This window comes from Xiphias gladius, chromosome 17, assembly GCF_016859285.1.
Source record: "Xiphias gladius isolate SHS-SW01 ecotype Sanya breed wild chromosome 17, ASM1685928v1, whole genome shotgun sequence".
NCBI classification, from domain to species: Eukaryota; Metazoa; Chordata; class Actinopteri; order Istiophoriformes; family Xiphiidae; genus Xiphias; species Xiphias gladius.
In genome coordinates, this window is record NC_053416.1 from 26262838 (window position 1) to 26277535 (window position 14698).

The following is a 14698-nucleotide window of genomic DNA, read 5'->3' on the forward strand; positions in this document are numbered from 1 at the left end:
ACGATTAATCAAAAAATATTAATTACACTAAAACACTAATTAGCTGCAACCCTCTCACATACCATACTATAATACTGTACACACACTATATAAAAGCCAAGTGAAGTGAGTGTCTGTATTCTCTTAACTTAATATAACCCAACAAGCTAATCTCTCATAAACTCAGTATATTCTTTTAACAGGTTCACTGATGGATGCAGTGTTCCACTTTTCATCCATGGCTAGCTGTGCTTGTGAATAAGGTCAACACAAAGGGCTAGATGCTGCCAATGTGATGGCTGCATGAACATCTGTGATGGGGAGCTGGCATAGTTGGCAGGAGCCACTGCCAGCTGTGTAGACCCAAGGATCTGCCTCTCCCACCGGAGTGCTGGGCCACACTGCTGTACCACACAGCAGATTTGCAAAGCGAGCCGACTGTCTTCTCATCAAAATATCACTTTGCTGCCACGCAAGCTGCTCACTGCCAACACCTGGGCTCCCCAGTGCTCAGGGAATAAAACGAAGAGAAACACAACAACCAAACCAATGGCAGCTTTTAACTAGTCAAGTCGACTTGAGAAAAGTTTGGAATATTGCTCTGCATTGTTTGACCCCTAAAGTTCTGTGAATGTTAAGTGACATGGAATAAGGCAGCGGGGGTTCTTAGAGGTTATTAAGGCTGCAAAGACAGACAGGTGATAGATTTTATGCATTCTGACAAGAACTCAAATGTAATTAGGTATTAGGAAGAGTGTTACAGTGTTCCAATTACCCCTTTCTAAATGGAATAATGTTCAAATGCAATTTTTGTTTTGAAAAAAAAAGCAGAAAAAAAAACTATCAAATGCCTTAATCAGGACAAGAGTGCTGATTGTATGGAGTACTGTGATAGCGTTTGTTCTTTCAAAAGATGCAGACAAAAAACATGAATCTTAAGTATAGAATTTAGAATATCTTCAGAAATAAATGCAAATTAACCAATGTTTTATAATCTGAATATTCTAATATAAATGTCCAAGGTTACTGAATAATAAATAAATAAATAAGATACTAATAAAAACAAAACTTACATGATATTGAAATAATACTAACACAAAATGTATCCCAGACACAATTACTGGCAACCTTGACTAATACTTGGTGCAGAACTACTGGCAACAATGGCAGCCTCTAAGTGTTTCTTGTAGCCATGTAAGAACTTCTTTTCTTCTGGTAGTTCTGCCACTCTTCTATTGCTATGCGTTCAAGCTCTCTTTTGCAATGGCAGATTTCAGCTCTCTCCAAAGGTTTTCAATGGGATTTAGGACAGGCCTCATTGCTGGCCAGTTTAAAACAGTCCATCTTTTCCTTTCCAGCCATTCTTTTGTTTAAAAGGAAAAGATAGCTGTGCTGCTGGATGAATGCTTTGGGTCGTTGTCCTGCTTAAATACCCAAGACCTTTGCCTAAAACCTATTTTTCTGACACTGGGTAAAACGTTTCTCGCTAAAATGCCTTGTCTTCTAATTTCACCATTCCCTTGATAAATTCAGTTCCTCCAGTACCAGAAGCAGCAAAGAAGACCCACAGCATGAAAGAACCTCCACCATGTTTTATTGTAGGTAGGTTTTTCTTCTCCTTATGGCCTTCACTTCATCACCTATAAACAAACTGATGCACTGAATTCCCGAAGAGCTCTACTTTGGTTTCATTTTTCCACAGAACATTTTCATAGAAAGACTGTGCTTATCTATGAAAGTTTTTTCAAACATTATTCTTGCCTTTTTGCCCATGGAGTCCTACTTGGTTTAATGTGCGGTGTATGGTACAGGCTGAAACCCCCACTCCAGATTGCTTCAGGTCAGTCTGAAGCTCTTTAGATGTCTTGCGTGGTGTTTTTTCCACAATCCGCATCAACCTTCGCAGACTTTTCTGCCGAGTTTCTTCTCGGCATCACGTCCTGGAAGCGTCTTAACAGTTTTATGACTGTGAAACTTCTTGATAACGTTGTGAACTGTTGAAACAGGGATTTCAATATCTTTGGCAACTGCCTTGTAGTCTTTGGAATTGTTATGGGGTTTATAATAGCATTTCTGATGCTCTCAGACAACTCTCTTGTCTTTGCTATCGTGAAAAAGAAACTGGAAACAATCAGCATCTTTTTATGCAGTAAAACCATCATTCATTGATTAATTCATCAACACTGAAAATTAAGCACAGGTGAGTCATATTTGTTTTTTGTTTGAGGAACTGATTTAAATTAATCAAAAGGGTGTCAATAATTGTGTCAAGAGTAAATGTTGTGCTTTTTTTTTCACTTCACTATATGAAAGTAATTTTTATTGTTGTTCAGGAAACTTAGGAAATGTATTAAACATTGTGATTATACAAAATTGGTTAATTTCAATTTATTTCTGAAGATATTCTAAATTTTGTACTTAAAATTCAGAGATGCCAATGATTTCAACCAGGACTGTATGATGGCTCACCTTTAAGGCCATTACACACAGTAATTGATTGCCACTCGGAAGTAATTCATTTTCAACAATAACTGAACAGACAGGTGAAGACCTGCAGGCAGCCTGGTAGTTAGAGCAGGGCTTGTTCATTAAACAGAAACAGTAACACTGTGGAGTTATTATAATGGACTTTGCTTGACCGCTGAAAATGACAGTTGTGACTGTTCATTTGTGGAGGAAAAGGGGATTCTTGCTGTGAGGTTTCCATGAATTATAGCGGTTACTAAAATTATGGGAGGGAATTTGCATGGCAAAGTAAGTGGGTTGATGAACTATGTAATGGTTAACATATATTGTACTAAACCCCATGCTATTTTACTCCACAATAGCCAGGATTTTCTTCAGGTACTTCAGAATGTAGAGTGTAGCTCACTGGATGACTGATATAGGAAAGGCGTTGTGGCATTATGTGTGTTGCCTTTCAGTTTTGTAGTTGCTGTCAACAGTATACTGATAGCTGAAAACTCGTCCAGGCCTCGCTTTGAGCTCTCACCTTTTAACCCATCGGGAGCCTCAGGTCCTCAGGCAGTGCTCTGTTGGTAGAGACTAAAAACAACAGGTCACTTGGCCTGTGCTGTGAGGGCCCCCGATGCTTCAGAATAACCTGCCTGAGGTGAGAATTCGCAGACCAGTGCCATCAGTTAAATAAACTTTCAAGCCCAAGTGAACAGACATGCAGAATTTGACTTGCATGTCTTTAAGTTAGTTAAGTTAGTTTCTTCTTATTGTCCGTCGGTACAGTATGTACTGTATCCGTTCTATGATGGCCTGGCAGTATATATTCAGGAGTTTATTTTACCTAGGCACAGTCATTCCCAACTTGTCACTTAATCTAGCTTTCCATCACACTACACCACTACATTTTAGTATATTTCCCTCTTGAGTAAACTGGGAATACAGAGGTTAAACAAATAATTTAATAAACCTTTTAATAATGTAATAATTTTTTAAAAATACAACACTGTAAAGGATATACAAATAGAAGTCATAATATCTGGGGCAAGTGAAAAAAAATCGAAGCCCTGCAAATTGACACTCATTATCACGAAAGCAACTAAAGCTTTTTGTAGCTCGTAAACAATGTCATAGTGGGTGTGGGACACACAACGCATCTTTACATTGTGAGAATAAATAAGCCTCCTTAGTTTGATGAGACACCTCATCAAATGTGCTTAGAATGGATGTTGTCCTCACAGGCTGAAACAAGAGAGAGGCTCTTCACTTCTAAAGTTGAGATGTTATTAAACAAGCAGCTGGATCTTGAGGCTGGCTAGATTGCTTGAAAAAATTGAGCTGAGGCAAAAACAACAGCATCTCTGATCTATCCACAGCCATGCTTACAGTAGTTAGCTTAGTAGCCACATGGGTTGAAACAGTGGTGATGTAAACTGAAATAATCATCATCTAGTAATGTATGCTAGTGTGATCCCAGATGTTAGTCTGCTGGGTGGCAAACGAGTCAAAGGTGAGGGGCTGTGACAATAAGATACAGTGGGAAGGAAATGAGACAAGCTCAGATACTGGCCTGTTCCACCTAATACTTTTGGAATAAGGAGGGGAGGAGTGTTCAAGGATGCTAGTTAGAGTGATGGAAATGGCTCTGTGATCCTCCATTATCTGTCTTCCTTTCCTCATAATGTACCTTTCCCTCTGCCCCATCGATTGCGGCCACTGGATGTTGTCATTAAATCAATTCTTCCCAGAAGAGAAATGGTTTGTGTATGAACAGTCCTTGCCCTTACTATCAATGACAGCACTAGCAGCAGCATTGAAATGGATAAGGATGAAACTAGAGACAACTGGAGTGCATAGAGCAGGAAATGTATTTTCTGCTTGTTCGAGCCATTCTATTAGGCATGCATGTTTGTTTCCAAAGAGGATGGCATGCCACATACACGTGGGCCGCCAAGCACAATATTTCCTGACAGTCACTTATTCTTTCCTTTTTCAAGGATGAAAGTAATTTCAGAAACATTCTTTCCCCCAACATAAAATCCACTGAGGTAGGGCTTTTTTTGTTTGCGAAACAACAAAGAATAACTTTGAAGTGTTTCAACAATATGATGCCAGGAGGAGATGTGGAATTTTGATGGGCAACACAGTTTCTGTAAGCCTAATAATTTCATCCCTCCCTACTCACAGTGGCCTAAATGGGCTGCTCTATGATCAAAATGCTTTTAGTGTATGACACAGATTACTTGTGGCTTCAAGTAATGGAGGAATACTTTTAACCTCGCCAAGGACCATCGCTGCAACCATACTTTAACTGCAGTCTTATGGTGTTCAAATCCTTTATGTATTTGCTATTAGACTGATTTCAAAGGTAACATTAGAATTAACTGTAGTCATTACACCCCCACTTAAATTACCTCAAGGATTCATTCAAGAACTAACATTCACAATGATCCAGACACCAGCACCCACATTAGACAGAATACTTATGAAACGAAGATCTCATTCAAGGTACAACCGCAACATTGGCTCTATGGGTTTCTAACATCCTGTCATGAAATCCCAATTGGAACTTTCATTGTCTTCCTCTGCAATACATCATCAACATATTTGACATATGGAAAACAGCAGAGTGGGTATGTCAGTTTGTACGGAACCAGTGTGATACTCTTCCAGATTTCCTGTGTCTTCATACTTCACCGATGCAGAGGTTCTTTTTACTCCTGCACAGGGAGAGAACAACAAAGGGAAGTATGTGCGGTACAGTAGAGCTCTTCTGCCCCCAAGTGGGCATCTACATTCAAGCCCAGTTTTAAAAGTGCACATTCAAACACACGTGACTTTCGTACACACACAGAAAAATCTAATTTTGCAGGATCACTGTGCAAAGTCACCCTTTCCAAGTCTTAATAGGACCAGCGGTAAGAAATACCTGAAGCACCCTGGTAGGGTGCATCAGGGCAGACACAAAGCCTTACACAGGAGGCGGCCAGATTAGCCAGGCTTTTGTTTCACCATGAAAACTTTAAGTTTCACTGACTGTGTCCAATTTGCCCACTCTGACACCCCCCTTTGCTTTTAATTAGCGCGTCTCAGGGGGACCCTAATCTGTAATGGACTATGCTCTTAATGAGGCTGTTATTAAGTCGTTTTCCTCTGGGCTGATAGACTTGCAGCCACCTATGGCATGTAGGCTGATAATACTGAACCTCAGTTAAGTCCAATTTCTTCTTCCCCCTAAAGGTGCATTCCGGGGTATTTATTCCCCTGCCCAAGCACCACACACAGATAGTCACGCTGTCAGAAGAATAAGGAGGTGTGGGAGAAAAATTGTGATGATGATTAGGTGAGGAAGAGTAAATGGGTTTACTCCCTCCCTCCCTCTGCTCGTTTGCAGAGTGAGGTTTTGTTCTAATAACTGAAGGAGGGGATGCTCAGGATGGCTCCCTTGGCCTTTAAGAGACCTAGCTGGCCGGCTCACGGGGTGGTATGATCTGCTCTAATGAATGGGACTTGAAGTGAATGGGTGCTTTCAGGGATGGAGGAGAGGCAATCTATAGAGGGAGGGTTCTGCGTCAGGGCCAACGTGTTGGGTACGACATTTGGTGCCTGTGGATCATGCTCAGAATTAAACATTTAGAGACTGGATCTCTGTGCTAAAAGGACATGATTACTTGTATCAACACTTTTTAACTTTTGTAATACTAAACGGTCCCTGTGTGACCACCTTTATTTCTACATCATGGTTATGAATTCAGCCTGACATCATCATGGTTGTATGGTAACCTTTCATTACTCTCCTTTTTGAGTTGAAAACAAATGGACATGGACATACATCAAAAACACCAAAATGACTATATAGGATGTGAGTACTTGACATAAAATATACCGTGTATGGGATACAATGAAACAACTGAAGTCAACCTTGAGCTCTTCAAAAGTTGCCTTCACAGGTGTAGCTGAATGTATATAGAATGCACATCATTGATATTAATATTAATATTCAGATGATGTGAATTATGTTTCCCTGAACAGAACTACAACAAGCTTTGAGAAATTCAGGATAATAATAAGCAAAACTGAATAATACATAAACTTCATCTGATGTTTGTCTGACCTGTGAATGGTCTAAGAGGAGGATGAAACTGGAATACATCACTGTATTGTCTGGCTCCCTGGTAATAATTTCCTAAGTTATCAGCAAACTATTAGCAAGATTTCCTAGACTAATGATGAATTATATTAGAGTCAGTGGGTCAAAAACTCATATGTAATCAGTGAATTATGTTTCATAAAGCAGTGAATACAGTAAACATGTTCTGTCTCATTGGAATTCTTATCTGCAGTAATGTTTGCAGAATGTTGTTGTTATTCTCAGGGAAGTACATCAGAGCTACAGTCTGACCCAAGAACTAACCTCACTAATTTAGATGACTGCTTCAAAACTAAATGCAGAATTAGCTAATGCCGTACTTGGTTCAGCTTGAATCCTGAAGGTGCCTCTAAAATGAAGATAATAAATCAAGATTGTTTGCTGGTTTAAGCTCAAGGTTACACAGAATGCAGAACTTAATAGTAGAAATAAGGTGATATTCTTTTCACACTTAACATGGACAAAATAAAAATGACCTAGAAGCTGTAAACAAAATTCAGTTATCACATCAACTACAGGTACATTCCATCAAACCAATGAGCCATTGATTTTAAAAAAAATAAAGCAAAGGGTTTCAATAAAGGGGTTTTAGGAGCTGGGTCTAACAAATCATTCTGTGCAATGTGTTGTTTATTTCACTGAGAAAGGATTTCTGTACCAAAAAGTATGAGTAGAAAATTAAACTGAAAATTTAACTTCTTAAAGGAACCGAAGCTTCTCTGTCAGCACATACATGTGCTGGTGGAAACTCATTCATGTGGTGCCCGTGCTGACCACATAATGGTCAACAATCTTACGTTATTATGATATAGACAGGGTTGTTTTTTTTTATCAAAAGCTGGATTCAACAGCCACCTTACCTGCAATACTGACTGTTATTACTCAAATAATGGGTTAAACTGAGCTGAGCCGTAAACCTCTTAGTCTGGCAGGTCGCAAGCTCAAAATGGCAGCCCTTGCAAGAATTCTACAGATGTTAAAAAACCACAAACACTAGCCAGTAGAGACAGAAGGATATTCTGTGCTCTGGATGTTGTAGCTCAACTTAATTAGAGCATTTAAATACTATTTAGATTTGTTATAATCTACAAAACTTTGGACAAAGGTTGGTTTTTATCCATCTGAGGTGTTAAGAGTTTATTGTTGATATAATATTGTGTTTGGCAGTTCAAATAAAGGGGACATTTTACTGCACATTCTGACCAGATCTTTTTAAAATGCCAAACTGTGACTGTTCCATAAGTTTAACCGCATTATTGCAACCATGACAACAAAGGTCTGGTACACCTACTGCCATACGGGCACTATTTCAGGAGTCGCTCCTATAGGTTGTATCAGAGGGTAGGGACAAACAACCTATATGGTCCTTTAGGTTGGATGATTTGTTGTTCGGGGGACAACAGGGAACTGAAGACAACGAAATTATAAGAGCTTTCTATAACATTCAAAGTATTTCTTGTCATATCTGTTCAGCTTTAATTGTCATCGTCTCTGAAGTTTTAAAACACGTCCAATTTTCCAGCTGTTGTTTAAATTTAGATAATTCAATGTTTCACTGTCCCTGAAAATAAATCATAGAGTAAACAAGCTATTTTTTAACAAACCTAATCTAAATTTTAAACTAATTCAGGAACCAAACACACCCGTTGCATTCTTTATATATAGGAAATGAAACATTGTTTGGAAAGTTTGTCCCAACGCTGTTGCAGAAGTTCCCACAAATGTGTTGCACCTGCAGGTTGCTTTGGTTTCACCTTCTGTCCAGAAGGAGACTGTGCTGGTCTTCAAACATGTGAGGCCAACGTTAAGTTCTTTTCTTCTAATGTTTTGGGTCATTATCTTGCTGTAGGAAGAACCCCTGACCAACCAGTCTGTCTTCCTTTGTTACTTGCCTTTTTCTCTCCATTCTGATACCAATATACAGTTTTACTTCCTGCAGTACAGTATTGTCCTAATGATGCATCAGAGGGTGTAGTAACACAGTTTGTTCCCAGCCTGCCTTTGTACAGACAGAGGGTTTGGAAGTCAGCCTTAACTATATATATATATATATATATATATATATGCATATAGGTTTTTGTCCATAAGAAAACTTGAAACAAACAGCAACTGAACAAACAATTAGCAAAACTAAGTAAACTAAACAAATAACTAACTAAAGAATAATATAGTTTAAATAAAGCACTGTATGTAGAGTAATCACATACTCTAAACTTACCATAGTAATAACAACAACAATAATAACTAAAACGGCAAACAAACTAATAAATAGCTCCTATAGCTATTATTAGTATGTGTTTTATAAGTTTGATTCTAATAAGGGATGGTTCAGTAACAGAATTTTACATAAAGGTTTACTGTAAAACAGTCAAACAACAGTTTATTTTTTCCAAAAGTTCCTCATATAAATGTTTTGGAAATAAGTGGAATCTTTTTGTGTCAGGTCCTTTACCACAATGGGTTTACACAGTCTCTACTGAAAGATAGATATTTGTAGCAGGGTGGGTTTGATAAGCTGAATACAAGATGTAATCATCTCACATCACTTTCCACTCGCTAAATTAACTGCTTGTTCATGTGAGGAGCCAAAGCTTGAAAGAGCAGCTTATGGTTATGAAGATGTATGGTGCTTTCACATGGTAGGAGGCATTAGAAAGTTTGTAACACTTAAAACCCCCATCATGGATCATGTATTCCAAACTTATTTTTTCTTAAGCTGCCAGCTACTTTTCTTCTGAAAGAAACTACTGCAGGCCCAGTCAGTGAAGTTCAGTGATTTAGAGACTATTACCAGCCCTCAGGCTTGGAGCTAGCTAACACATCATTAAAGTCTTGTTTCGCCACAAAGTCTTAGCCAGATTCTCTTTCACTCTTATTCTCTCTGGGATCTGCATTTTCATATTTAATGATTGGCAGAAGGGCGACAGACAGGGTAAAAAAAACAAAAAAAAAAACGTCCCTTTTATGTCAAGCTTTCTTTGTTTTATCGTCAGTCTTGTAGCATTTTGATATTGATATGTTCATTCTAATTCAAACTTCTATTTCAATTTCATTTTCTTAGCTGACACCCCCAAACCCCAAAAAACCTAAATAAATTTAGTGTTCTCTCTGACACTCTTTTTCGTTTTTCAGATGTGGAAAGGACTGATCATATCCACATTAATTGAAATGAAGCACTCAGTTTATCCATCCTCTGCCATTACAGCACTTAGTCCCAGTTTGCATCAGCTAATCAGACCCTGTGGATCCATCTTCAGCTTTATCCAGTGGCGTATTAGCTCACCATAATGGGATTTTCTCTGGTCTGTCTCGAGTTCAAAGCCTGTTTACTGTTTCTATGTCCTCCTCTACTAACTTACTGCTTTTTTAATACGCACAACAACCATCTCAATGCTAGCAGGTGAACATACTGTCAGTTCAGAATGAGTTCAAAATGGACTGGTGGCAACAGACTGTGTGATTAGCATTACAATATGGGTCAAATGTTTTAGAACACCCATGTTTTTCCTGATTTTATTGAAATTTCAGCACATTAAATCCAGTGCATAACCTTAAATGGTACAAATAAAACGATAAAAGCCGATAACACAGCCTAAGGTAAGAAAAAAAGTTAAGGTCACCATAAAACTAAAAATCATGTAAATTTTATAGAAAATGCGACTTTTTCAGGAATTAAAAATTGATTAACTTACTGATTTCCTGCAGCAATGTAGGTAAATGAAACCTTGAAAGTTAATGCAAACAATTCCTACAGATACCCCAAATTCTGTTGATGACTTCCAAACCCTCTGTTTGTACAGAGGCAGGTTTGGAACAAACTGTGTTACTACACCCTCTGATGCATTACTAGGACAATCCTGTGCTGCAGGAAGTAGGATTTTATATTGGTATCAGAATGGAGAGAAAAAGGCAAGTAACAAAGGAGGACAGACTGGTTGGTCTCCAGGCTTAAACCCCATGGAGCTGGTTTGGGATGAGCTGGACAAAAAATGAAAGCAAAGCAAACTACAAGTGCAACGCATTTGTGCGAACTTCTGCAACAGTGTTGGGACAAACTTTCTGAACAATTTTTCATTTCCATTGTACAAAGAATGCCACAGGTGTGTTTGGCTCCTGAATTAGTCTAAAATTTAGATTAAAGTTAGGACTTAAGATTCCATTTTTTTTTTTTTGTAAAAAAATTAAAAAATAAATCTTCATTGTTTATTTGTTCTGTGGTTTAATGTCAGAAACACTGAGACATAACACTATATAAATTACAGTAACAACTGGAAAAATTGAGAAGTTTTAGAACTTTTGACCGCAAGTGTACACATATAGGAGTCAGCTTCTTATTTGACATGAAGAACTTACAGCTGCAGCTATTGAAGCCATTTTGTACCAGTCAGTACAAAGACAGCACAATGGAATTCAATACTAAAATTCATTATGGTTAGCATTGCTTTTATTACTATGAAAAGAAACATCAATGATTTACCTTTTCATGCATTAAAGATACACAGCAAGTTTAAGTGGCATGTGACTGCAGTAGAGGAGGCTGCAGTTTCAGGACCTTGGTTCTAGGACTGCATTTCTAGAACCCTTGTTTTTCGCAACACTGCCATCTACCAAATTGGATTACCATGGACTGTATTTCTAGGACACATGAGCAAGCTGGATGACAGTCAGAGTGTGAGCACTGAATGTGAATCAAGTTTTATTTGTCTAACATTAAAAAATTTCTGGTGTATTGAATTGGACAGCAAAGAAAATGTTAGCTAGCTGGAGTGTGAGTAGCTAACTATGATAGTCTTAGAGGCACTACGATCAATTCTCTGTTAGTTTATATAAGTTGCTGCAAAACAAACTGTTTGCGTATTTGTTTATTTTCATAATGAAACTGCAGTGTGATTTTGGCAAGCCCAACCAGCACATTAATTGTGTAGGTCTACACAACGTGTTACTATGTGTTAGATTCTGTCATGTACTGTATAGCCTATATGAAATGATTTCATGGACACAGAAAAAGCTCAATCCAGGACTGAAGACCGAAATGTATTTTGGTCCAATAGTACACTTAGCACTAATTTATGTCTGTGAAAGGATCTCAAAATGTTCAATTTGACCAATTAGGCTCTCTCTTTTTCAAGAAGCATATAACAGTCCAAGGAAGATCCTTGAAAAGATGCACAACTCAACAAAGTTGACTGAGCAAGGTCAGAACCCATTCAAAGAGCCATTTCAATCATGCAGTTCTCCATGAAGGTAAAGTTTGCAAACATTCTCTCAGGAAATGCAGATGGGGTTACAATGTGTCTATGCATTAAAATGAGCCTGAATGTTACGATCAATTCCATTTGAGCAATGACTCAAAAGAAGTACCTCTCTGATTTGTTTGTGGTGACCAGGGGCCTCATTTATAACCATTGTGTATGCACAAAACGTGGCCTGAAAGATTCCCATGCCACTTCCCACACAAAAGGCAGGATCTATTAAAACCAAAATCGATGTGAGAATATGCGCACCTGTACGGAAACTCTGACCCATGCGTAAAAACATTTTGAAAATAGGGGAAATTGACGACACAGATGGTGAGGTGGAGAACTGTTCCATAAGCAAATTTCATTTGTAAAAGATAGACGCCAAATCAAATCTCAAATGAAATTCTGCTCACTATTTCATCAGCGCTGTCTCACCATCACATCCACAACCCTGGAATGCAGAGGAGAAGACCGTATGCTGCTGACATTCTCACATACTGTGCATTCTCCAGACACATCACCTGACACTACCTAAATTCATGATCAACTGTTACAATGAGAGAAACATATATGCTGGATTTTGGCATTAAATACAATGTTTTTTTGTGTTTTTAAGACATTTCATGCATGATTTCATCAGCTATGTACGTGTCTATAGCCTATAGATGCTTAACAATTACCAAGAGGTTAGCTTTTGTCTCTATGTGCCTTTGCTGGTCAGTCCATACTCTGACAGTGTGCAACAAAGAGTTTAAGACATCCACCTACATGTCTGATCACTTTGTTTAATCTTGAAAATTGTCCTGTTTGTTTCAGTAACAGCTGCTGCAGCCATCAGCCCTCAAACTCTTTGTTGTTTGTAATACTGCCTCCATTCTCCACAGGAACAATATGTATTGATATTCATGGGGGATATGCATTGACCATTTATGGTTAATTGTGAGTGTTTTTGGGCAGAGCATGAGCCCTGCTAAAGTGCACATATTTTCAAGTTGATTGTGATTTATAAAGGGTTGTCTGCCCCGACTGGCTGCCGCCCACCATAAGCCAGGTTATGTTCAAGGTTTCTACCTTTAAAAGGTAGAAACCTAAAAAGGAGTTAAAAGGGAGTTTTTCCTTGCTGCTGTCGCCAAGTGCCTGCTTATGTGGGAAAGTTCGGTCCCTGTAAATATAACTATAAAGAGTACGGTGTAGACGTGCTCTACATGAAAAGTGCCCTGAGATAACCTCTGTTATGATTTGGCAATATATAAATAAAATTGAATTGAATTGAATTGAAATTGCAAAACATGATTTTATAAGTCTGCAATTTGCGACTTCTGTGCGCATGTATATGTACACATATCATCCTGAATCTGCCCCCAGAGTCCTCAAATCTTGTCATTTGCTTCACTGCTGTGAATCAATAGATTCTAAATAGAAAATTTTCATCCTCGCTGTGACCAGCTGGTTTTCTCAGTTTTGCATGCTCTGCTTTTAAATACAACATTTTTTTGGCTGTATGCTTTAGGTCATTGTCATGCTTAAAGGTGAACTGTCAACCTAGTCTTAGGTCACATGCACTCTGCAGCAGTTTTACCTCGAGGACCTCTGTATTTGACTGAACTCATCTTTCCCTCAATTCTGACCAGTCTCCCCGTCTCCGTTGCTGAGAAGCCCCCACCATTAACATGATGCTGCCACCACCATGCTTCACCGTAGGGATGCTATAAGCCAGGAGATGAGCAGTTCTGGGTTCTCCCATCTCTGCAGATGACTTCCGAAACTCTGTTAGAATAAACATTGGGTTCTTGGTTATCTCCCTGACCAAGGCACTTGTTGCTCGGTTTGGCCAGACGGCCAGCCCTCGTGGTTCCAGATTTCCTCCACTTCACAATTATTGAGGCCACTGTGCTCCATGGAACACTCAACACTTTAGAAATGGTTTTATACCCTTGCTCTGATCTTGGCCTCGTCACAATTTTATCACAGATGTCTACAGAAAGCTCCCTGGACCTCATATCCAAGGAACTCTCTGTAGACCTCTCTCTTTTTGTTTATTCTGACATTCAGTGTGAACTGTGGGACCTTATATACAGATTTTTTTAAACGATGTCCAATCAAATTAAATTGCCCCTACAATCGAGTCCTAGACACTTCCTAAGGATTAAAACAAACAGGATGCATCTGACAACAGTTTGGGTTTTGGATTTTTACTAAATCTGCAAACATTTCTCAAAACATGTTTTCACGTTGTCATAAGGTGTTATTGAGTGTAGATTGATGGGCAGAAATGGCAATTTTATCCATTTAAAAAAAAGTCTACAACACAATAAAGTGTTCAAAAAGTGAAGGGGCCTGAATACTTTCTGAAACCACTGTATACATATGTAGATATAGATATAGATATAGGATGCTTTCAAAATAATAGAATAGTTTTATTTATCAATTACCTTCATACAAAGTGCAGTAAATATAAAAAGCCTAAATTTAATCAATATTTGGTGTGACCACACCAAATATTTGGTGTGACCACCCTTTGTCTTTAAAACAGCACCAATTCACCTAGGTATACTTGCACACAGTTTTTCATACTTTGCAGGTATGTTGTTGGATAGGGAATACCAAGGCGCAAAGTCTAGACCTATGTAATCTAAACCTCCGTCCCACTACACCATTATCAGCTATTCCTCCTTGGACACTCATTATTCCATTGGTACAGCCAAAATTGAAAAAGAAACCTAACCCGGTACCATTGTGGACAATAGTACAAAACAATATTGACCAACACCAACAAAAGATATTCCTATTCACGGATGGTTCAAACGAACTGGAGACTGGGCACACAGGTGCAACATTCTTCATCCTTCATTGTGAGGTAGCAGTGATACAAGAG

General features: G+C 38.5%; 1 protein-coding gene across 2 annotated transcripts in view; it reads right to left on the reverse strand.

Moving 5' to 3' along the window:
- The window catches only part of ntm (neurotrimin), a 404384-nt gene that overhangs the window by 178485 nt on the left and 211201 nt on the right, over positions 1–14698 (reverse strand). The window lies entirely within an intron of this gene.